This window comes from Pongo pygmaeus, chromosome 15 (assembly GCF_028885625.2).
Source record: "Pongo pygmaeus isolate AG05252 chromosome 15, NHGRI_mPonPyg2-v2.0_pri, whole genome shotgun sequence".
Classification (NCBI taxonomy): domain Eukaryota; kingdom Metazoa; phylum Chordata; class Mammalia; order Primates; family Hominidae; genus Pongo; species Pongo pygmaeus.
Window position 1 is genome coordinate 85,976,773 of NC_072388.2, and position 24,691 is coordinate 86,001,463.

The following is a 24,691-nucleotide window of genomic DNA, read 5'->3' on the forward strand; positions in this document are numbered from 1 at the left end:
ATATCCAGTTTTCCTAGCACCATTTATTGAAAGAACTGTCCTATCCCCAATGTATATTCTGGCACCTTTGTCAAAAATGAGTTCACTCTAGATGTATAAACTTGTTTCTGGGTTCTTTGTTCTGTCCCATTGGTCTGTGTGTCTGTTTTTATGCCAGAACTATGCTGTTTTGGTTACTATAGCTCTGTAATATGATTTGAAGTCAGGTAATGTGATTGCTACAAGTTTTGTTGTTTTCGTAGAGGATAGTTTTGGCTATTCTCAGTCTTTTGTGTTTCCATATAAATTGTAAGACTTTAAAAAAATTCTGTGAAAAATGTTATTGATATTTTGATTTGGATTACGTTGAATCTGTAGATGACTTTGGGTAGTGTAAACATTTTAAACATATTGATTCTTTCAATTCATGAACATGGAATTTTTTTTTCATTTTTCATGTTTTCTTCAATTTCGCAGCAATGTTCAATAGTTTTCATTGCAGAGATCTTTTGCTTCTTTGGTTAAGTTTATATCTAGTATTTGATTTTATTTGCAGCTATAATAAATGGGTTGTTTTTTATTACTTTTTCAGATTGTTCACTGTTGACATATAGAAATATTACTGATTTTTGCATGTTGATTTTGTATTCTGCACTGAATTTGTTTAACAGTTCTAATAGTTTTTTTGTTATAATCTTTAGTTTTTTTTCAAGTATAAGATTGTGTCATCTGCAAATAAGGATAATTTGACTTCTTCCTTTCCAAGTTGGATGCCCTTTGTTTATTTCTCTTGTCTGATTGCTCTGGTTAGGACTTTCAGTACTATGTTGAATATCAGTGGTTAAAGTGAGCATCCTTGTTGTGTTCCAGATCTTAGAGAAAATGCTTTCAGTCTTTCCCTATTTAGTATGATATCAGCTGTGCATCTGTTCACTTGCATTATTTTTGATGCATGAGTTTAAAGCATTAAATATTATGTATAATAAAAATATTGTCTTAGATCAAACACAGATAACCAAACTTTGAATCTATCATTTGATAGCTGAAATGGTTTGGCTGTGTCCCCACTCAAATTTCATGAATTCCTACATGTTGTGGGAGGGATCTAGTGAGAGGTAATTGAATCATGGGGGCAGGTCTTTCCTGTGCTATTCTTGTGACAGTGAATAAGCATCACAAGGTCTGATGATTATATAAAGGGGAATTTTCCTGTACAAGCTCTCTTCTTTTGTCTGCCACCATGTAAGATGTACCTTTCCCCTTCTGCCATGCTCATGAGGCTTCCCCAGCTATGTGGAACTGTAAGTCCATTAAACCTCTTTTACTTCCCAATCTCAGGTATATTTTTTATCAGCAGTGTGAAAACTAACTAACACAGTAAATTGGTACCGGGAGTGGGTTGTTGCTGAAAAAGATACTAAAAAATGTGGAAGTGACTTTGGAACTGGGTAACAGGCAGAGGATTCGGAGGGCTCAGAAAAAGAAAAATGTGGGAAAGTTTGGAACCTCCTAGAGGCTTGTTGAATGACTTTAACAAAAATGCTGATAGTGATGTAAACAATAAGGTCTAGGCTGAGGCCGTCTCATATGGAGATGAGGAACTTGCTGGAAACTGGAGCAAAGGTGACACTTGTTATGTTTTAGCAAAGAGACTGGTAGCATTTTGTCTCTTTCCTGGAGATTTGTGGATATTTGAACTTGAGAGCGATGATTTAGGGTATCTAGTGGAAGAAATTTCTAAGCAGCAAAGCATTCAAGGAGTGGCTTGGGTGCTGTTAAAAGTAGTCCGTTTTATAAGGGAAGCAGATGATAAAGGCTCAGAAAATTTGCAGCCTGACAATGTGATAGAAAAGAAAATTCCATTTTCTGAGGAGAAATTCAAGCTAGCTGCAGAAATTTGCATAAGTAATGAAGAGCCAAATGTTAATCACCAAGACAATGGGGAAAATGTCTCCAGGACATGTCAGAGGTCTTCACAGAAGCCCTTCCCATCACAGGCCAAGAGGCTTATGAGAAACAAATGGTTTTGTGAGCCAGGCCCAGGGTCCTTGTGCTGTGTGCAGTCTAAGGGCTTGGTGCCCCGCGTCCCAGCTGCTCCAGATGTGACTAAAAGAGACCAAGGTACAGCTTGGGCCATGGCTTCGGAGGGTACAAGCCCCAAGCCTTGGCAGCTTCCATGTGGTGTTGAGCCTGTGGGTGCACAGGCATCAAGAATAGAGGTTTGAGAACCTCCACCTAGATTTCAGAGGATGTATAGAAACACCTAGATGTCTAGGCAGAAGTTTGCTGCAGGAGCAGGGCTCTCATAGGGATCCCCTGCTAGGGCAGTGTGCAAGAGAAATGTGGGGTTGGGGCCCCCACACAGAGTTCCTACTGGGGCTCTGCTTAGTGGAGCTGTGAGAAGAGGGCTACCATCCTTTAGACCCCAGAAATCCACTGACAGTTTGCACTGTGCACCTGGAAAATCCAGACACCCAATGCCGGCCCATGAGAGCAGTTGGGAGAGAGGCTGTACACTGCAAAGCTACAGGTGGGGAGCTGCCCAAGACCATGTGAACCCACCTCTTGCATCAGTGTGACCTTGATGTGCGACATGGAGTCAAAGGAGATCATTTTGTAGAATTAAGATTTTACTTCGCCTCTGGATTTTGGACTTGCATGGGGCCGGTAGCCCCTTTGTCTTGGCCAGTGTCTCCAATTTGGAATGGCTGTATTTACCCATACCTGAACCCCCATCGTATCAAGGAAGTAACTAACTTGTTTTTGATTTTATAGGCTTATAGGCAGAAGGGACTTGCTTTGTCTCAGATGAGATTTTGGACTGCAGACTTTTGAGTTAATGTTAAAATGAGTTAATGTTGTGGGAAATCAGGGACCCCGAATGGAGGGACTGTCTGGAACTGTGGCAGAGAAACATAAATTGTGAAGATTTCATGGACATTTATCAGTTCCCAAAATTAATACTTTTATAATTTCTTATGCCTGTCTTTACTGCAATCTCTGAACATAAATTGTGAAGATTTCATGGACATTTATCACTTCCCTAATAATACTCTTATAATTTATTATGCCTGTCTTTACTTTAATCTCTTAATCCCATTATCTTCATAAACTGAGAATGTACGTCACCTCAGGACCACTATTGTACAAATTGATTGTAAAATGTGTGTTTGAACAATGTGAAATCAGTGCACCTTGAAAAAGAACAGAATAACAGCGATTTTCAGGGAACAAGGGAAGATAACCATAAGGTCTGACTGCCTGCAGGGTCGGGCAGAATAGGGCCATATTTTTCTTCTTGCAGAGCTCCTATAAATGGACATGCAAGTAAAAGAGATATTGCTGAATTCTTTTCCCAGCAAGGAATACCCTGGAGAAGGAATACATTCTTGGGAGGAGGTCTATAAACAGCCACTCTGGGAGTGTCTGTCTTATGCGGTTGAGATAAGAACTGAAATACGCCCTGGTCTTCTGCAGTACCCTCAGGCTTACTAGGATTGGGAAATTCCAGCCTGGTAAATTTGGTCAGACTGGTTCTCTGCTCTTGAACCCTGTTTTCTGTTAAGATGTTTATCAAGACAATATGTGCACAGCAGGACATAGACCATCATCAGTAATTCTAATTTTGCCTTTGCCGTATGATCTTTATTGCCCTTTGAAACATGTAATCTATGTGACCTACTCCCTGTTCATACAATGCCTCCCCTTTTAAAATCCCTAATAAAAACTTGCTGGTTTTGTGGCTCAGGGGACATCATGGACCTACCGATATGTGATGTTACCTCTAGAGGCCCAGCTGTAAAATTCCTCTCTTTGTACTTTTTCTCTTTATTTCTCAGACCGGCCAACACCTAGAAAATGGAAGGAACCTACGATGAAATATTGGGGGCTACTTCCCCCAATAAGTTAACACTTTGGGGACTGTTGGGAAGGTATGATTGGTTTTGAAATGTGAGGACATGAGGTTTGGGAGGGGCCAGGAGTGGGATGATATAGTTTGACTGCATTCCCACCCAAATCTCACCTTTAATTCCTATGTGTTGTGGGAGGGACCTAGTGGGAGGTAATTGAATCCTGGGGACAGCTCTTTCCTGTGCTGTTCTTGTGATAGTGAATAAGTTTCACGAGATCTGATGATTATATAAGGGCCAGTTTCCTTGCACAAGCTCTCTTCTCTTGTCTGCCGCCACATGAGACATGGCTTTCACCTTCCACCATGATTGTGAGACTTCCCCAGCCACATGGAACTGTAAATCCATTAAACCATTTTTTCTTCTTAGTCTCTTATATGTCTTTACCAGCAGTGTGAAAACAGACTAATACAATAGCTAGGGAACCACAGAAAGCATCCTTAATCTGGTGGCAACTAATTTTCATCCTCTGTAAAGTGAATATAGTAACTCACCCTCAAGATCATTGGGAGAACTGACATAATGCATAAAACCAACTGACATCTAGTAGACACTAAAATCATGTCTATGATTATTATTTTATAATTCATGTAAATGTCTGAGCATCAAATCAGTATATTCACGAAACCCTGGATGCATTCCCTATTTTCATAAAGCTTTTATATGAGAAACTATCTGCTGACTAGGTGAAAGAAGATCCTATGTTTTAATAAACAAGAAAATGAGTAACATGATTCTTTTCCCCTAATGTGAAATATAATAGTACCTAGATTAACCATATTAGAGAAAGCCATTATGGCTATGGTAAATTGTAACATGCCATCTTGAGGCAAATTTATGTTGTATGTATAATTACATTTTAAAACATAACTTACTTGGTGTCAGATTCATATGAAAGACCAAGGAATCAAAGGCTCCCACAACCCACTGTGGGATTGTGGCCACCTATGCTGGACTTGCGGAGGAGCTGGGGAAAAAAACAGTTCTGTGACATGTTGATGGCCACTACTTTTAGCCTATAGGTGATAGAGTCTGAGAAAATAGCAGGAGATTAAAAAGATAATACTTTGGAAAGAGATGTACTGTGGGTGCTTCCCCTCCTTTGCGGCAGAGTGGTGGGCAACATCAATCCTATTTCACGTCTTAATAAAAAGGGCTTCAAAGCAACCATATAAATAACTATAAATGTTGTCTACAGTTGTAGGTGCAGATACCTAAGGAAAATAATGCCCTAAGTCTTCCTTTATGACCTACACATATGGAGTGAGAGGCTGTAAGAATGCTTTCTATGGACCAGATGTGGATCATTTGTGCAAGAACCGGCCTAAGCATGTCTTGGATTCTATCCAAGAAGGTTGCCTGTGGGTAAAGAAAAGCTCATAAAACAACTGCAGCCATCTTCCTCCTGCTCTAAGGATGAAGCCAACCAACAGAGGAAGGTAGAACCAACAGAATGACCAAAGAGTGGAGCTGAGAAATAACACACCAGTTCCACAGTCTGCTCAACCTTTGGTCTTCTGGTTATATAAGATAAATATTGGACAAAAAACCAAACACCGCATGTTCTCACTCATAGGTGGGAATTGAACAATGAGAACACATGGACACAGGAAGGGGAACATCACACTCTGGGGACTGTTGTGGGGTGGGGGGAAGGGGGAGGGATATCATTAGGAGATATACCTAATGCTAAATGACAAGTTAATGGGTGCAGCACACCAGCATGGCACATGTATACATATGTAACTAACCTGCACATTGTGCACATGTACCCTAACACTGAAAGTATAATAATGAAAATAAAATTAAAAAAGAGAAGTACATCAATAAATATGATTTCTTCAAATGTAAAAAAAAAAAAAATAAGATAAATATTATTATTACTTAAGCCACTTTTTGTTAAGGATTTTGTTTCTTGTAGCCAAAAGCATGAGAGTCACTACACTTTCTAATCTATGGGGTTGGTGGGATATTTAGTGGAAATATATGAAATGCCACTAGTAAAATATCTTTGAACGTAGTTGGCAGCCAATAGACAAATACTAAGTGTTTTCTTACTGAAGTTTTTGTTAGCTAAGCTGCAATTATATTTTTCAAAATGCCTTCCCCAGGTGACTTTGTATTAGACATGGCCATAAGAGAAGTTTGTGTGAGATTTGCAAGTTAGAAGTGAAAGTCAGCCCTCTAGCTGGCCTGGATTGATAACTCTGACCCAAAAGCTCATGCTGTTGGCATGAGGCAGTGTCCTGACTTCTAGCTCCTCCAACTTGCACTGGACCTTCTAAAATTGGGTTAAGTTTTTGCCGAGGCACCTGTGTTGATCTGTGGTAAAAGACACCATATACCCTGAAGGTTACCTGCATCAACAGGTTTGGGAGAGAGACAGATACAGGTTTCAATGTGAGACAGATACAGGTTTCAATTTGTTTTTTTATGTTCCAGTTCATCAACAAAGATGTCAGTTTTCCCTTATTCTAGCCCACTTCAGTCCCACTTTCCTTTGCAGATGCTGACCTGGCTGGTCTATATCAACTTCAAGCCCAACAGTAGATATAGGGGGAAACAAGCACACATAGATCTCTTCAACAGCTCCCATGATTCTGTAAGGTCTAATTGCTGTAACAAATTTCTTATTCTGTATAACTCATAGGACTCTGCTTCTCTGATTGAAACCAGAATGATACATGAGCACTTGCTGACACTAGCCTGGGAGAAGCCAGAGTGCAACCTCTGTCTCAAATAATGTCTTCAAATATATCTTCAGCTGAAAATAATCTCTTCCTTCTCTGAAAACTTATAGTTTCATATAATATTTAACATAGTGTAATGTTCACAATTTTATCTTCTTTAATATATTTCAATTTATTTTCATCCTTTTCTTTTTTTTTTAATTGACAATGAACAGAAATTTATTGGCTCACAGTTCTGAAGGCTGGGAAGTCCATGATTGGAGGCTCGCATCTCATGAAAGCTTTCGTGAGGGCAAAAGAAAGCAAGAAAGGGCCAAATTCACCCTTTAATAATGGCATAAATTCCACCCATGAGGGCAGAGACCTGGCGATCTAATCACCTCTTAAAAATCCCACCTCTTCGTACTGTTACAATGTACATTACTTAGTGTGTTACAACTCAGATTTCAACATGAATTTTGGAGAGGACAAATATTCAATCCATAGCAAAACATATCTTTTTTAAGGGAAAAATGTGTGCTCTACATAGAAAATTTTGACCATCGAAATTTGTATTATCTGCCTAATTGATGGAGAAAATATTTTTCTCTAAGAAAATGTGGCACATATACACCATGGAATACTATGCAGCCATAAAAAATGATGAGTTCATGTCCTTTGTAGGGACAAGGATAAAGCTGGAAACCATCATTCTCAGCAAACTATCGCAAGGACAAAAAACCAAACACCACATGTTCTCACTCATAGGTGGGAATTGAACAATGAGAACACTTGGACACAGGAAAGGGAACATCACACACTAGGGCCTGTTGTGGGGTGGGGGGAGGGATAGCATTAGGAGATATACCTAGTGTAAATGACAAGTTAATGGGTGCAGCACACCAACATGGGACGTGTATACATATGTAACAAACCTGCACGTTGTGCACATGTACGCTAGAACTTAAAGTATAATTAAAAAAAAATACTAAAAAAAATTTCATCCTTTTCTTCTTCTCTCCCTCTTTTATATCAAAACTGTTAATAAGAATACAGCTAGTATTTATGTACTGGCTGCCAAATGTGTTCAAAGATATTTTGCTAATGGCATTTTGTACATTTCTAATCATTCTCCCACCAACCCTATAGATTAGATAATGTAGTAATTCAGATGACCAAATAGTTTCCCTTTAAAAAAATAATCAGTTGGGCTGGCATTCACACATGACAGCAGCTGACTAGAGCATGTAGCAGCATCCCCCTTAGGTGTTTCTGTGCTCTCCTGTTTACCCCGGCCCCATTATTTTCTATTAGCATCCATCACCAAGGCAGTGTTGGTTATCACCATCACTATGGACTGAATATTTGTATACCCCCACAACCCATATGCTGAATCTTTAATCTTCAAAGTAATGGTATTTGGAGGCGGAGACTTTGGGAAATAATTAGGTTTAGACTGGGTCATGAAAGTAGAGCCCCCATGATGAAACTCTCTCTCATGAGGACACAGCAAGAAGGTGGCCATCTACAAGCCAGGAAGAGGGCCTTCACCAGAACTTGACCATGCTGTCACTATGATCTTGGACTTCCTAGCCTCCAGAACTGTGAGAAATAAATTTCTATTATTTATCCTACTCATCTGTGGCATTTGTAGTAGCATCTCAAGCTAAGACAAACATCAAACTTTTTTTATGTCTTTTACTCATTAAGCCTGGATTCTGAAGGCTTTTGCGTTCAGGACCCCATATTCCAAAAGCAGCTTTGTATTGAGTGTCTGTGATGGGTTTGTGGTTGACAGGGAAAGTGACAGATGTTTCAGGAAGATTGTTAAAGCAAATATTTCAAAACTCATGAGCAGTCTTAGACTTGGTGAAGTTTGAAGTGCAATGGAGAGTTTGGCCAGATACAGTAATTAGAAAGGGTTTTGGGGCCAGATGTTAAACTGGTCTCAAATACCAGTTTTATTTAGTAGACATCAGGAAACAATTGAAGCATTTTAAGGAGGTGAGAGAAATGACCAGGGCTATGGTATAGGAAAATCAATCTAGAAGTTGTATAATAGTGAATTAGGTGGGAGCAGCGACAGAAATGGGACGTACTTATGATGCAGCAACATTTTTACTTTCTTAACCAGTTTTTGGAGGAAGACTTATCTGTTTATTCTTATTGCCATTGGACCATTGTCTTTGTCTGGTTTAAAAATGTCACAGAATTTGAAGCTCTAGATTTATTTATCACTGAGATTGGTAGATAAAACTTCAAGTTTGCCTTTGTTTAAAGGAAACATATTCAAGCTGGTATTTCAGTTTATATACAAATTCCCCAGGCAGTTTGGTTGCCAAGACTGTTCTGGAAATCTTGCAAGCACTGTTCTGTTGGCATTTTAGCACTGCTGATTTCAATATTAGCTGAAAACTATAAAAGTAGTATTTAATTTCTTCTACTGTATAAGAAGCCCTTAGAACTTCATATTTGAAAGAGGGCACATATAGAGATAGTATTATATTCATATGCCCAGTAAGGGACCAGACTGACACACAGCAAAAATTATCAGTTGGAGGATACCAAAGAAATCATAACATTATACTTTCACCAAAGAATTATGAGGTCTTAGCAACATCCTAGAAATGACTGATTAGAAAGAAAAGTATTTACACTATTGAACTAGGAAGATACCTTAATCCCTTCCTGAGTAAATCTGTGCTTTCTCTATATAATAAATGGAGTTTCTGTCTTTCCCCTGCCCCCAAGTTACAGTGAACCAAAAGGATAATTATCCATTGGTTACATTTCAGGTAACAGAATGAGAATCAGAGAACTAAAAAGCAACACTGGTGACTGTCTATCATCAAAATGCCAGATGAATTCAAAATACCCAACTGCTTAAAATAGAAATAAGTAAATAAACAAAAAAAATGTTGAATCACATTACATATTACTGTAGTCTTATGTTCTTTTGGGTAGGAAAGCTTGAGTGATGATTGAGCAAAGTCACCCATCTGTCTTCTAATCTAGTATAGAAATCATGTCATCCTTCTACTGTACATGTATCTGGTTTGATTCCATTTAGAGAACTTTAGTGTTAAGTAACAAAACTACAGTTAAAAGGTTAATAGATGCAATTACATCTAGAACCGCTTTGGTGTTCAAAATAAAAGAAGGGATCATGTTAAAATAGGCTATCTCCCTAGAGGCCCTCTGGATTGGAGTCTCTGTTTTCATCTTTGGCATTTTCAAGGCCCTGTTCCATTTTGGAGAATAGTACCTGCTAGACATAATCTCCCTAAAGAAAGAAAAAAGAAAGCTATTTGAAGTCAAGCAGAGGCCTTATCCTATAACCAAATGCCAACTTTCTATTTTTTACTTTTGTATAAGCCAACCTACCAATGCAAAATTATATTCTGCAGCTTCCATCTTAAATATATTTGCATTTTTCTATACTCCTGTCTTAGTCTATCTTTTGTTGTTATAATAGAATACCACAGACTGGATAATTTATAAAGAAAAGCAGTGTATTTGGTCATAATTCTGAAGACTGAGAAGTCTGAGAGCATTGTGCTAGCATCTGACAAAGTTAGTCCCATGGTGGATATTCAGAAAGGCAAGAAAGCAAGTGCTAGAGAGAGCTAGCTCTTATAAGAAAGCCAATCCTGTGATAATTAATCCACTTCCATGATAACAGCATTAATTTATTCATGTGGTTGGAATCCTTGTAACTTATCCACCTTCCAAGGTCCCCGCCTCACAACAGTGTTACTTTGGAGGCCAAGTTTCCAACAGATGCTCTTTTGGAAACCGTAGCACATCCAAACCATAGCACATCCTATCAGGTTTGAACCACAAATCCTGGCCAATCAGTAGTTCATAATTACATTACATTAGTCAGCTCAGGGTGCCATAACAAAATGCCACAAGCTTCATGAATTACATAACAGATATTTATTGTCTCACAGTTCTGGAGTCTGGAAAATTCAAGATCAAGTTGCCAGCTGGTTTGGTTCCTGGTGAAGTTCCTCTTCAAAGGAACTTCCTTTGAAGTCTTAGCTACATCCTAGGCTCAAAGCCAGCTGCCTTTTCTGTTTCTTCATATTGTGGAGGAAGCTCTGGTTTCTCTTCCTCTTCTCAGAAAGACACCAAACCTACTGGATTCAGGTGCCACACATAAGGCATTATTTAACTTTACCACATAAAAGCCCTGTCTCCAAACACAGTTACATTGTGGGTTAGGGCTTCAACAAATGAATTTTGGGTGAACAAATTCAGTTCAAAACGTAGCACAGAGGAAACTAGTTAACATCTAAGCCTCAGTGTCCTCATGTTGAACATCAAGAAAATGCTATCTTCTTCAAATGATTGTTTTCCAGAACTTATGAGATAGTGCATTTTAAAAGTACAGTATCTGCACAAAATATCCAAGTGTTTTCCTACCTTGAACCATCTGCTTAGATGTTCATGCTATTCTTGGACCTGTACTTTGCCCCCAACCCTGCCTACACCATTCTACTGAGCTTGCAACTTTGGCCAGCATCTCTAGACCCATAACTGCCAGGTTCAGACCTCTGAATGCCTACCCAAGTCCTCAGCACATGCTGAGGACCTGAAATTCTTTACCTGTCTATTGGTTTTCAGTTATCCCCTTAAAGATCCCAGTATTATGTATAAAATATAGATATAGATAAATTAGGTAAATATAAAACAAAAAAGGGGCCAGTTCTTCTTTAAGCAGGGCCCTGACCCATTTCTCATCACTGGGAGGGACCTCCCAGCCAGGCCCTCCAGCTACACCTGCCTGCACTTATTATGAATAGAGTTCTGATCTTTCCCTGGGACATAGTGCCCAGGGGAGGGGAGAGCTGCCACCTGGGTTGGTTGGATAATTCAGCCATTCCAGCCTGTGGGCTTTGGAGAGTCCATGTCAATAGGAGCAGATGTGGCTCCCCACCATGACACAGCTGTTTGGTCAAAGCATGGTCAGACTGCTTCTTTAGGTGGAACCTGATTCACTGCTCATCATAGGGCAGGTCCTCCCAGGCAGGTCCTCTCAGCAGGGGCATCCATCCCACCCCACCTGTGTTCTACAGGGCCAATAGATCTCTAATCACTTTCTCAGACAGAGCATGCCTGAGGGGCAGGAAGTCTGCCACATTGGCCATTCAAGACTCTCAGCCAGTCCAGTCTATGGATCTTGGAGAGACCAAACTGATCAGGGGCTGGAGGAATCTCCAACACAGCACAACTTCTCTATCAAAAAGCATCCAGACTGCTTCTTTAAGTGATTGCCTGAACCCTTTCCTCCTGACTGGGTGAGACCTCCCAACCAGGGTCTCCAGCCACCTCCTAGGGGTGTGTTTGGGCTGGCAGTAGGTCAGTATCCCTCTGGGATGGAGCCCTCAGAGGAAGGGATGGACTGCTATCTTTGCTGTTTTATAGCCTTCACTGGTGATACCTCCAGGTACAGAAAAAACTGAGTCAACTAGGGTCTGAAGCAGATCCCCAGCAAACTGCAGCAGCCTTAAAGAAGAGTGGTCAGACTATTAAAAGAAAAACAAACAACAACAAAACACAAAAGCCCTATCCAAAGGTCGGCAACCTTGGAGGTCAAAGATAGATACGCCCATGAAGATGAGAAAAAATGCAAAAACACTGAAAACTCAAAAAGCCAGATGGCCGCTTTTTCTCCAAATGACCACGCCACCTCTCCAGCAAGGGCTCAGAACTCAGCTGAGGCTGAGAAGACTGAAATGACAGAAATAGGATTCAGAAGGTGCATAATAACAAACTTCACCGAGCTAAAGGAGCACATTGTAACCCAATAACAAGAATCCAAGAATCATGATAAAACAACATGGTAGTTGACAGCCAAAATAGCCAGTTTAGAGAGGAACAAAACTGACCTGTTAGAGCTGAAAAACACACTACAAGAACTTCATGATGCAATCACTAGTATTAATAACAGAATAGACCAAGGAGAGGAAAGAATCTAAGAACTTGAAGACGATATCTTTCTGAAAAACAACAGGTGAATAAGAATAGAGAAAAAAGAATGAAAAGGAATGAAAAAAACTTCTGAGAAATATGGGATTATGTAAAGAGATTAAATCTATGATGAATTGGGGCACCTGAAAGAGACAAGGAGAATGAAACCAGGTTAGAAAACATACTTCAGGATATCATCCAGGAAAACTTCCCCCAACCAAGCAAGACAGGCCAACATTCAAATTCAGGAAATGTGGAGAACCCCAGTAAGAAACTCCATGAGAAGATCATCCTCAAGACACAAAATCATCAGATTCTCCAAGGTCAAAATGAAAGAAAATGTTAAGAGCAGCTAGAGAGAAAGGTCAGATCATCTACAAAAAGAAGCCCATCAATCTAACAATGGACCTCTCAGTGGAAATTCTACAAGCCAGAAGAAACTGGGATCCAATATTCAACATCCTTAAACAAAAGAATTCAAACTCAGAAGTTCATGTCCGGCCAAACTAAGCTTCATCAGTGAAGGAGAAATAAGATCTTTTTCAAACAAGCAAATGCTGAGGGAATTCATCACCACCAGACCTGCTTTGCAGGAGCTCCTGAAGAAACACTAAATATGGGAAGGAAAAACCATTACCAGCCACTATAAAAATACACTGAAGTACACAGACCAGTGACACTATGAAGCAACCACATAAACAAGTCTGCAAAATAACCAGCTAGCATCGTGATAACAGGATCAACTGCACACATAACAATACTAACCTTAATTATAAATGGGCTAAATACCCCAATTAAAAGATACAGAATGGCAAGCTGGATAAAGAATGGAGACTCATTGGTATGCTGTCTTCAAGAGACCAGTCTCACATGCAAAAAGATACCTATAGGCTCAAAATAAAAGGATGGAGGAAAGTTTACCAAGCAAATGGAAAACAGAAAAAAAGCAGCAGTTGCAATCCTAGTTTCTGACAAAACAGACTTTATACCAACAAAGAACAAAAAACAAAAAGAAGGGCATTACATAATAATAAAGGGTTCAATTCAACAAGAAGAGCTAACTATCCTAAATACATACGCACCCAATACAGGAGCACCCAGGTTCGTAAAGCAAGTTCTTAGAGACCTACTATGAGACTTAGACTCCCACGCAACAATAGTGAGAGACTTTAACACCCCACTGACAATATTAGATCATTAAGACAGAAAATTAACAACAACATTCAGGACTTGAACTCAGCTCTGGATCAAGTGGATAGATACATAAATATTTATAGATAGATACAGAACCAATAGATACATACATATGTATATATATACATATATACATATATATACACACACAAATACACACACATATATACATATAGAACTGATAGACATATGCAGAACTCTGCACCCAAAAACAACAGAATGTACATTCTTCTCATGGCCACATGGCATTTACTCTAAAATTAATCACATAATTGGAAGTAAAACACTCCTCAGCAAATGCAAAAGAACTGAAATCATAACAGTCTCTCAGACCACAGCATAATCAAATTAGAACTAAAGATTAAGAAATTTGCTCAAAACCACACAACTATGTGGAAACTGAATAACATATTCCTAAATGACTCTTGGGTAAATAACAAAATTAAGGTAGAAATCAAGAAATTATTTGAAACTAGTGAGAACAAAGGTACAACCTACCAGAATCTCTGGGATGCAGTTAAAGCAGTGTTAAGAGGGAAATTTATAGCATTAAATGCCCACATCAAAAAGGTGGAAAGGTCTCAAGTTAACAACATAACAGCATGAGTAAAATAACTGGAGAACCAAGAGCAAACAAACCCCAAAGCTAGCAGAAGACAAGAAATAACAAAGATCAGTGGTGAACTGAAGGAGATAGAGACACAAAAAAAGCTACAAAAAATAAAAAATCCAGGAGCTGCTTATTTTTTTTGGAAAAAATTAACAAAATAGGATCTTAGCTAGACTAACAAGGAAGAAAAGAGAGAAGATTCAAATAAAAATCAGAAATGATAAGAGGAATATCACTGCTGACCCTACAGAAATACAAACAACCATCAGAGGATACTATAAATACCTCTATGCACATAAACTAGAAAATCTAGGAGAAACTGATACATTCATGGACACATACCTCCCAAGACTGAACCTGTAATAAATTGAATCCCTGAATAGAGCAATAACAAGTTCTAAAATTGATGCAGTAGTAAATATCCTACCAACCATTAAAAAAGCCCAGGACCAGATGGATTAAAGCTGAATTTCACCTAAGGTACAAAGAAGAGCTGGTACCATTTCTACTGAAACCCTTCGAAAAAATTAAAAAGGAAGGACTCCTCCATAAGCCATTCTATGAGGCCGGTATCATCCTGATATCAAAACCTGGCAGAGACACAACCAAATGGAAAACTTCAGGCCAATATCCTTGATGAACACTGGTGCAAAAATCAACAAAATACTGGCAAACTGAATCCAGCAACACATCAAAAAGCTTATCCACCACGATCAAGTATGCATTGTCCTCAAGAAGCATGGTTGATTCAGAATACATGAATCAATAAATTTGATTAATCACATAAAAAAATCTAAAGGCAAAGATCACATGATTACCTCAATAAATGCAGAAAAGGCCTTTGTTAAAATTCACCATCCCTTTATGTTAAAAACTCTCAATAAACTAGGTATTGAAGGCAAATACCTCAAACTAATAAGAGCCATATATGAGAAACCCACAGTCAATATCATACTGAATGGGCAGACACTGGAAGCATTCCCCTTGAAAACCGGCACATGACAAGGATGCCCTCTCTCACCACTCTTATTCAACATAGTATTGGATGTTCTGGCCAGGGCAATCAGACAAGAAAAAGAAATAAAGCGTATTCAAATAGGAAGAGAAGAAGTCAAACTATCTTTGTCTGCAGATGACATGTTCCCATATCTAGAAAACCCCATTGTCTCAGCCCAAAAGCTTCTTAAGCTGATAAGCAATTTCAGCAAAGTCTCAGGATACAAAATCAATGTGCAAAAATTGCTAGCATTCCTATACACCACTGACAGGCAAGCCAAGAGCCAAATCATGAATGAACTCCCATTCACAACTGCCACAAAGAGGATAAAATACCTAGGAATACAGCTAACAAGGGAAGAGAAGGACCTCTTCAAGGAGAACTACAAACCACTGCTCCAAGAAATCGGAGAGGACACAAATGAATAGAAAACATTCCATGCTCATGGATAGGAAGAATCAATATCGTGAAAATGGCCATAATGCCCAAAGCAATTTATATATTTAATGCTATTCCCATTAAATAACCATTGACATTCTTCAGAGAATTAGAAAAAACTATTTTAAACTTCATGTGGAACCAATACAGAGCCTTAATAGCCAAGACAATCATAAGTAAAAAAAAAAAAAAGCCAGAAGCTTCATAATACCAGATTTCAAACTATATACTACAAGGCTACAGTAAGCAAAATAGCATGGTACTGACACAAGAAAAGACACACAGACACAGATGGAGCTGAAAAGAGTACCCAGAAATAAGACTGCACACCTACAACCATCTGATCTTCTACAAAACCTGACAGAAACAAGCAATGGGGAAAGGATTTCCTATTTAATAAGTGGTGCTGGGAGAACTGGTTAGTCATATGCAGATAACTGAAGCTGACCCCTTCCTTACACCTTATACAAAAATTAACTCAAGATGGATAAAGACTAAAATGTAAAACCCAAAACTATAAAAACCCTAGAAAAAACCTAGGCAATACCATTCAGGACACAGGCATGGGCAAATATTTCATGATGAAGATGCCAAAAGCAATTGCACCAAAGCAAAAATTGACAAATGAGTTCTAATTAAACTGAAGAGCTTCAGTACAGAAAAGAAACTATCATCAGAGTGAACAGACAACCTACAGAATGGTATAAAATGTTTGCAATCTATCCATCTGACAAAGCTCTAACATCCAGCATCTATAAGGAACTTAAATAAATTTACAAGAGAAAACAAACAACCCCATTAAAAAGTGGGCAAAGGGGAGGAACAGACACTTCTCAAAAGAAGACATACATGTGGCTAACAAACGTGAAAAAAAGTTCAGTGTCACTGGTTATTAGAGAAATGCAAATCAAAACCACAATGAGATACCAAGTCACACCAGTCTGAATGGTTGTCATTAAGAAGTCAAATAACAAATTCCTGCGAGGTTGTGGATAAAAAAGGAACGCTTTTACACTGTTAGTGGGAGTGTAAATTAGTTCGACCATTGTAGAAGTCAGGGTGGTGATTCCTCAATGTCTTAAGAGACAGAAATACCATTCGACCCAACAATCCCACTACTGTCTATATACCCAAAGGAATATAAATCATTCTATTATAAAGATATATGCATGTGTATATTCACTGCATCACTATTCACAATAGCAGAGACATGGAATCAACCTAAATGTCCATCAATGATAGATTGGATAAAGAAAATATGGTACATTACACCATGGAATATTATGCAGCCATAAAAGGAATGAGATTATGTCCTTTGCAGGGACATGGATGGAGCTGGAGGGCATTATTCTCAGCAAACTAAAGCAGGACCAGAAAGCCAAATACCACATGTTCTCACTTAGAAGCAGGAGCCAAATCATGAGAACATATGGACACGTAGTGGGGAACAACACACAGTGGGGCCTATCGGAGTGTGTGGGGGTAGGAAAGAGGAGGGAGAGCATCAAGAGAAATAGCTGATGGATGCTGGGATGACCTGTGCAGCAAACCACCATGGCACACATTTACCTATGTAACAAACCTGCCCATCCTGAACATGTACCTGAACTTAAAAGTTGGAAATCAAAATAAAATAAAATAAAAGAGATATAAGAGACATATATATTACATATATATTAACCAATCAATGTGTAGACCTTGTTTGGATCCTGATTCAAAATATAAGCTGTAAAAATTATATGTGTGTGTGTATATATATATAATTTGTTTACAGACACACATTGGACATTTGATAATATAAAGAAATTAATTTTTACGGAAGTATAATAATGGTATTTTGGTTACATTTTACAAGAGTACACATGGACATAAAGACGAGAAAAATAGACACCAGGACCTACTTGAGGGTGAAGAGTAGGAGGGGGGTGAGAATGGAAAATCTGGAAAATCTGCCTGTTGGGTAGATTATTTGTTGGGTAACAAAATAATTTGTATACCAAACCCCTATGACATGCAGTTTACTCATGTAACAAACCTGCACACCTACCCCCTGAATCTAATAAAAGTTGGACGTAAAAACTAATTAAGTGAAGAGTTCTTGTCTTTTAGTAATAGATACTGAAATATTATTTAGATGGAATGTCAGAATATCTAGGATTTGCTTCAAATTAATTTAAGGTCTGAGGAGTGGGTGGGAACAAAGATGAAGCAAGATTGGCCAAGAGTTCAAACCTGTTATTGGTGGGTGATGGGTCCATGAGGGTTCATTATCCTGTTCTCCCTGCTTTTGTATGTTTCTGAATTACCATAATAAAAAGTTTAAAACATAAAAAATATACATACAGGCATCGATATACAGATGAAGTCCTGAAGTCCCTGATGTCACCCATGGAAAATTTCTACAACCCCTTCCTGTCTAATGGACACTTTAAAAAGTGCTGGAGTCAGATTATGGAAGACATAACTGATATTTTAATAAAATAAATATGGAGAAAATATTTCATACACTGTAATTCTGACTGCTTATCTGGTCCTCTTGCTTTTTATTTTCATCCTATTACTTGCTGCTTTCACCAGACCTCTAGATCAGTGGTTCTCTACTGCAATGAAAACAAATGATATCTATTAATTGTTCTGAAGATACTTTCAAGCAATTTAAAAAATGATGCTTTGTGAAGAAACCCCATTCTACATATAAACAAAATTATATTTCCAAAAATTGCTATACACTGTACACTGTTGATTCTTTCACTTTTACTAATGACTCTTGTGATGCCTAATATAGCAGTTAGTTTTTGGTTTCTAAGGCATGCATGGTCTAATGTAATATTCACAGTCACCCTCTGTGGACACTGAAACAGAGTGCTACAGGTGAGCTGCCCAATGTAACCTAGCTAGAAGGTGGTGGAGCCCAGTTTGGATCCTAGCAGTCAATCTTAAGAGGCCACTCTTAACCAGTGTGCAATATCCTCCTGAGTCAAAGTGAATGGCGGGCTCATGTAATCAGTATCCCTGGGGTTGTCCACAACCTAGGCTTCATCTCCCTGGGATGCCATGTCACCTGTCACATGTCATGTCAGCCACTGAAGAATGAAGGGTCAATACAGCCATTTTATATTCTTGCTGGTAAAACACATTGCATTTGCTAGTAAGGATACTGAGAGTGTGGTCACCATCAGTCACATTTCTGCTCAATGGATTAAATCTGATCAGAAGCAAAAGATTAAAAAATCCTCTCCCCAAATCCTGTACTTTTGTGTTATTTTAAGATATATATCTTTCAGAAAAAAAGTCCGGTCAGATGCCTCCAAGGTAAAAATATTCAGAGAAGGGCTTAATGTCTGCATTTGGACTTTTAAACTTACATGATATAAGCAAAATTCAGAATTAGCTTATTTTTCGGATTCACATAGGAAAATTAGAAATTCTCTTTTTTTAAGATCTTGGACAGATTGGGCACTAAAAAGGTTTCAGCTCCATGAGTGACTGGGCTGATCTGCTGGGGAATTGAATCCATGGCATACTCAGAATAAGGAAAATGCTTCTTTTGAAGAACTGTAGGTGGTTCAGAAGAAGGGAAAACGAAAGGCAAGACGCAAACGGCATCTTGATTCAGCTTTTTCAGAGACTGTCTTATTCACATGGCATTCCTCAGAGATTTGATATTTGCCTTCTTATTGAAAGAAATGCACACAGAATTGTAAAAGGAAAAGACTGCTTTCAAATGTTACATAGGGAAAAACACAGCATAGAGATCTAGGTGGCATTTTAAGCCATTAATAGAATGTTAACGCCCACCTCTATATGAAAAGTTCAAAAGACAGTATAATGTGATTGGAAGTGTATGAGTGCTGAAGTCTTGCAGCCTTAGTCAAATTCTAAGCTTCCTGAATGTAGATTTTCTTATTTCTGAAATGGTAATTTATTTCACAGGATTCTTATTAAAAGCAATGAAATGATATTCCCTAATTGTGCTTAGAGAGAGTCAGCATAGTGTCAGTTGAGAGCAGGGACTCAGAAGCCGGACTGTGTTCAAATCTCTCCACTCTCTCTCTCTCTCTTATTAGCTGTGTGAGTTCAGGAAATTCACTTTACTACTCTGGGCCTATAAAATGGAGTTGAAAATAATAGTGCCTACCACAGGGCATTATTATGAGGATTTAATGAGGAATTCATTATAAAATGCTTGAAACACTACCCAGATCAGAGTAAGTACTATGTAAGTTTTTGAAAAATAAATACTATGCTGGCTATTAACAGTCTGGCATTCATTCCCTCTAATTCTAGAATCATCATCCCATGTCTGCTTTGGGAAATGTCACCTTCTCCATTTGAATACAATCTTAGTGATGCGCTTAATCCTGGTGCTTCAACAAATCCTGGCTGAGGAGATGAGGATGTGACCACAGCTGGGCTAATTAGACAATCTCTCCCTAGAATTTGACTCATAAGGAGATATACAGACCTTATGGAAATTTATTCATCCTGACTACTGTGTCCTAATGTACCCTCTGTCAATTCCTCACTCCAAAATTTCCAAGGCTGCCTTCATGTCTGCCCACTCTGGGACACATATTTTCACCCTCTCCATTAATTCTATGAGCCAACCTTTATCTTTTCAATAAATCAGTTTCTATTTTTCTATTTTCTTCCATCTGTTTCTGATGCCTTTCATCAAACACCCCCTAAATGTTTAAAATAGGCACACAAAAAATATATTATTATTAAATAAAAATTGGAGGCCAAGGCAGGTGGATCATGAGGTCAGGAGATGGAGACCATCCTGGCTAATATGGTGAAACCTCGTCTCTACTAAAAATACAAAAAAAAAAAATTAGCCTGGCATGGTGGCATGCACCTGTAGTCCCAGCTACTCGAGAGGCTGAGGCGGAAAAATCACTTGAACCTGGAAGGCGGAGGTTGCAGTGAGCCGAGATCCCACCACTGCACTCCAGCCTGGGCGACAGAGCGAGACGACGTCTCAAAAATAAATAAAAAATACAATAAAATTTTATAAAATAAAAATTAATGATTCTAATTTTTTATCAATACCAATATTAGTTTACTGTGTAAAAATTCTCTTTCTATCAAAGTAATCTCGCCCCAAAATTAGTGTGTGTTTGTGCTCGTTTAAACTGTCATTAAGTTATTTAGTTGTATATCCTCTCTACTCCTAACATTAGTAAGCAAAAATACATGGTATAATTATAACCTGGCAAGGGCTGTAAGTGTATATAACTGGGAATAAGTGTTTTATAGGTGACTAGTGGGTGACCAGCTATGGAATTCAAGAAACAAGTCTGGGCAATCAAGGACCAGAGCTGGCACTTCATGCCCTGAATGTCTCAGCGACACATAGAACTAAACACAAATTCAGTGGTGGGAAAGAAGTCAACTTATTGATATTTCATGTGTTCTTAATTTTACTGCTATGCCCATTCTCTCACTGCTAAAAGACAGAAGAAAATTCAGCAAAAATAGCGAAACCTATCTGAACAATTTGAGAATCCCTAATTGAACTTTGAAAATTACACCCATAAGAAAATAAATTTCTAATAGCTAATGTTCCAAACCATAATACAACTTCATACTGAGAAGTTAGAGATCATGTGGTGAGCAATTTGAGGATTAAAAAATGGAATCTTTTCTGTGACTGGTTAAATCATTTATCAAAAAGCATAAGCAAATCTGTAGAGACAAAATACATTAGCGGCTGTCTAAGGCTGGGAGATGGTGGTATGGGAAATTATTGCTAATGGGTACAACACTGCTTTTGAGAATGATGAAAATGTTCTGAAATGAGATTATTATGATGGTTGTACAATTCTGTAAATATACTGACAATCAGTGAATCCTGTACTTTAAACAGATAAACTTTGTAGTATAAAGTATTGGTCAGGCACGGTGGCTTACACCTGTAATCCCAGCACTTTGGGAGGCCAAGGTGGGCAGATCATGAGGTCAAGAGATTGAGACCATCCTGGCCAACATGGTGAAACCCCGTCTCTACTAAAAATACAAAAATTAGCTGGGCATGGTGACACGCACCTGTAATCCCAGCTACTCAGGAGGCTGAGGTAGTAGAATCACTTGAACTTGGGAAGTGGAGGTTGCAGTGAGCCGAGATCGTGCCACTGCACTGCAACCTGGTGACAGAGCAAGACTCTGTCTCAAACAAACAAACAAATACAGTATAAAGTATTATACCTCAGTGTGGTGTTTTAAAAATGTGATTGTCAGAAGTCCCATCTTTTGAGTAACTGGTAAGCTCTAGTCTAAATGCAGGCTGGCAGGCTTGGGTGAGAGATGCCCAGACTAAGGTGGAAAACAAGATCAGCAAATTGTACCCAAGCCAAAATCCATGTCCAGATTCCTTGGCTGAGGACCAGACAGTTGATTGAACAAAGAACAGGATTACAAATGAGAAATGGGGCCGAGTTAGGAAGGAGATAGGCATTGGATCCAAGCAGGAGCAAGTTCAATTCAACTTGTCACCCTTAATGACTAGGTATCATGATCTGGTGGTGGTTTCTTAAACAAGCCATAGTCCATCCACCTAATCTATGTTCCTCTCTGATACAGAGTCAAGATCTCTTTACCCAGGATTCTTCAGAGCATCCTTCATAATTTTCTATTTTCTTATCTCAGTCTTAGTAAGTGCTCTCAGATGGTTGCCAGCACCCAGCACCTATCTCTGAGTGTGCCTACACACCTGGCTGCCCCTATGATTTCACAGTCCTTCCTAGGTGTTTGGCTATCTAGTGGATGTATGAGGTTAATTGTTCCTCTCCTTTATGTTACTCTGTTTGCATGGCTAAGTAGCTCTCATTGTGAAGAAGAAAGCTCTGGTCATTATTTACAAATTATTCGTTAGTCTCATATTGAAAGGAATCAAAGACAGAAAAAAGATTAAGTGATATCCAAGCAGAAAATAGTTAATTCAGGATCTTTGATTTCCCTCCGTGGCTTTGTAAGCTCTGCTTCTACTCACTGTTTTTTGATTGTTTGTTTCAGAGCTTAAGGAAGATTCAAACATAGTTCGCTCCAAAAGTTCTCAGCTTTTTTTCTCTTTTTTTTGCATACACTTGTAATAGATGGTTCTTAACACAGACTACTACTCACATTCTATAGGACCTATCTGTCCACATAAACTGTAGGGTATAGGTAATTCTCACCTCTGTTCCTTTCAAGGAAGCATATCAGGTGGCAGGAGAATGAGAATGATATTATAGAAATAATCTGAACAAACACTTAACAAAATATGAATCATTAACAAAAGCTAACTCATACCAGTAACTATTAATTTGAAATATCCCTCACAACTGATTATAACACTTATGTCATGAAATCTCAGAAGGTCTCTAAAAAGGTTCCCACTCTTAGATTTATAGATGAGGAGAAAGAAGACTCAGAGACTTTTGCAATTTTGCTCAAGCGTTATCAATCTAAATTAAAGTTGACCGTTTCCAAAATTAAGGACTTCTTCCATTGTTCAGTTCCCACTGTTTTAGACCAGTGTTTCTCCAAATGGACTGTGGATATTAAATACTAACCAACTTGGAACTCTTGTGGAAAGCCAGAATCTCACTTTGAGGTGTACATCTTGACCTATTTTTGAAAGCACCTCTATAATTTGCAAAGCACTTTACATAACGTAATAACATTTTATTGTTTCCATGACATCCATGAAAAAATAAATTATAAATGTGGTTTTATAAATGTGCTGGTAATATGCCTTGTGTTGTACTCTAAATGACAGATCAAGAATTCAAACTAGGATCTGTGACTTTAAATCTTACATTTTTCCCTTGACATTTCTTCTTGCTAAAAACACATCTTTTATAAATCTTTCTTTCTGAAATCTAAAAGGATACCGTAATGGTAACTTTTCCAAATATCTTATTTTATTTATGTTTTTAAATTCTCTGTCTTTCAGAGATTTTTCTTGACATGGTTTATATTTCTAAATATGATCCTATTATTACTTTTTTGAGACAGGGTCTCACTCTGTCGCCCAGAGTTCAGTAGCATGATCTCAGCCCACTGCAACCTCCGCCCCCCAGACTCTTGTGATTCTCCTGCCCCAGGCTTTTGAGTATCTGGGATTACAGGGGAAAGCCACTATTGCCTGGCTAATTTTTGTATTTTTAGTAGAGAGGGGGTCTAACCATGTTGGCCAGGCTGGTCTTGAACCACTGACCTCAAATGATCCACCCCCTACTTTGTCATCTCAAAGTGCTGAGATTACAGGCATGAGCCATCGCACCCGGCCGTATAATCACTTTTACTATCAGTCTCCATCATGAATCCATTCAAGGTAAGGTGAGATTTTCTCCTCTAGGTTATTTACATATTTCTCCACTGGTTTCAAATCTCCTCTATAGTCAGTCCGTTAGACATGGTACATTAAACACATTAAATTCACACAATCTATTTCTATCTATTAATTTGCCTTTTAATCATATTTACTGTTTCCCTATAACTTGTCTGAACTTCTTACCCCCATTATTTCAGAGTAATTAAGAGGAACATAAGTACTCAGAGTCTCAAGTTTGCTACACCTGGATCTGTATATACAGCAAAACATCTCTTTGCTCTTCTCAAGGTCTTTGTTTAAAAAAATAAAAGATGTCGTCCTGGCACAGTGGCTCACGCCTGTAATCCCAGCACTTTGGGAGGCCGAGGCAGGCGGATCACGAGGTCAGGAGATTGAGACCATCCTGGCTAACACGGTGAAACCCCATCTCTACCAAAAATACAAAAATTAGCTGGGCATGGTGGCGGGTGCCTCTAATCCCAGCTACTCAGGAGACTGAGGCAAGAGAATCGTTTGAACCCGGGAGGCAGAGCTTGCAGTGAGCCAAGATCGCACCACTGCACTCCAGCCTGGGTGACAGAGTGAGACTCCATCTTGAAA

General features: G+C 38.6%; 1 long non-coding RNA gene across 1 annotated transcript; it reads left to right on the forward strand.

Annotated features, from left to right (window-relative positions):
* Window positions 1-1,196: 1,196 nt before the first annotated feature.
* LOC134738109 (uncharacterized) lies at window positions 1,197-5,739 on the forward strand. Its single transcript, XR_010123656.1, has 3 exons — window positions 1,197-1,280; window positions 3,819-3,911; window positions 5,089-5,739. It is a non-coding gene; the product is annotated as an uncharacterized LOC134738109 (long non-coding RNA).
* Window positions 5,740-24,691: the final 18,952 nt, after the last annotated feature.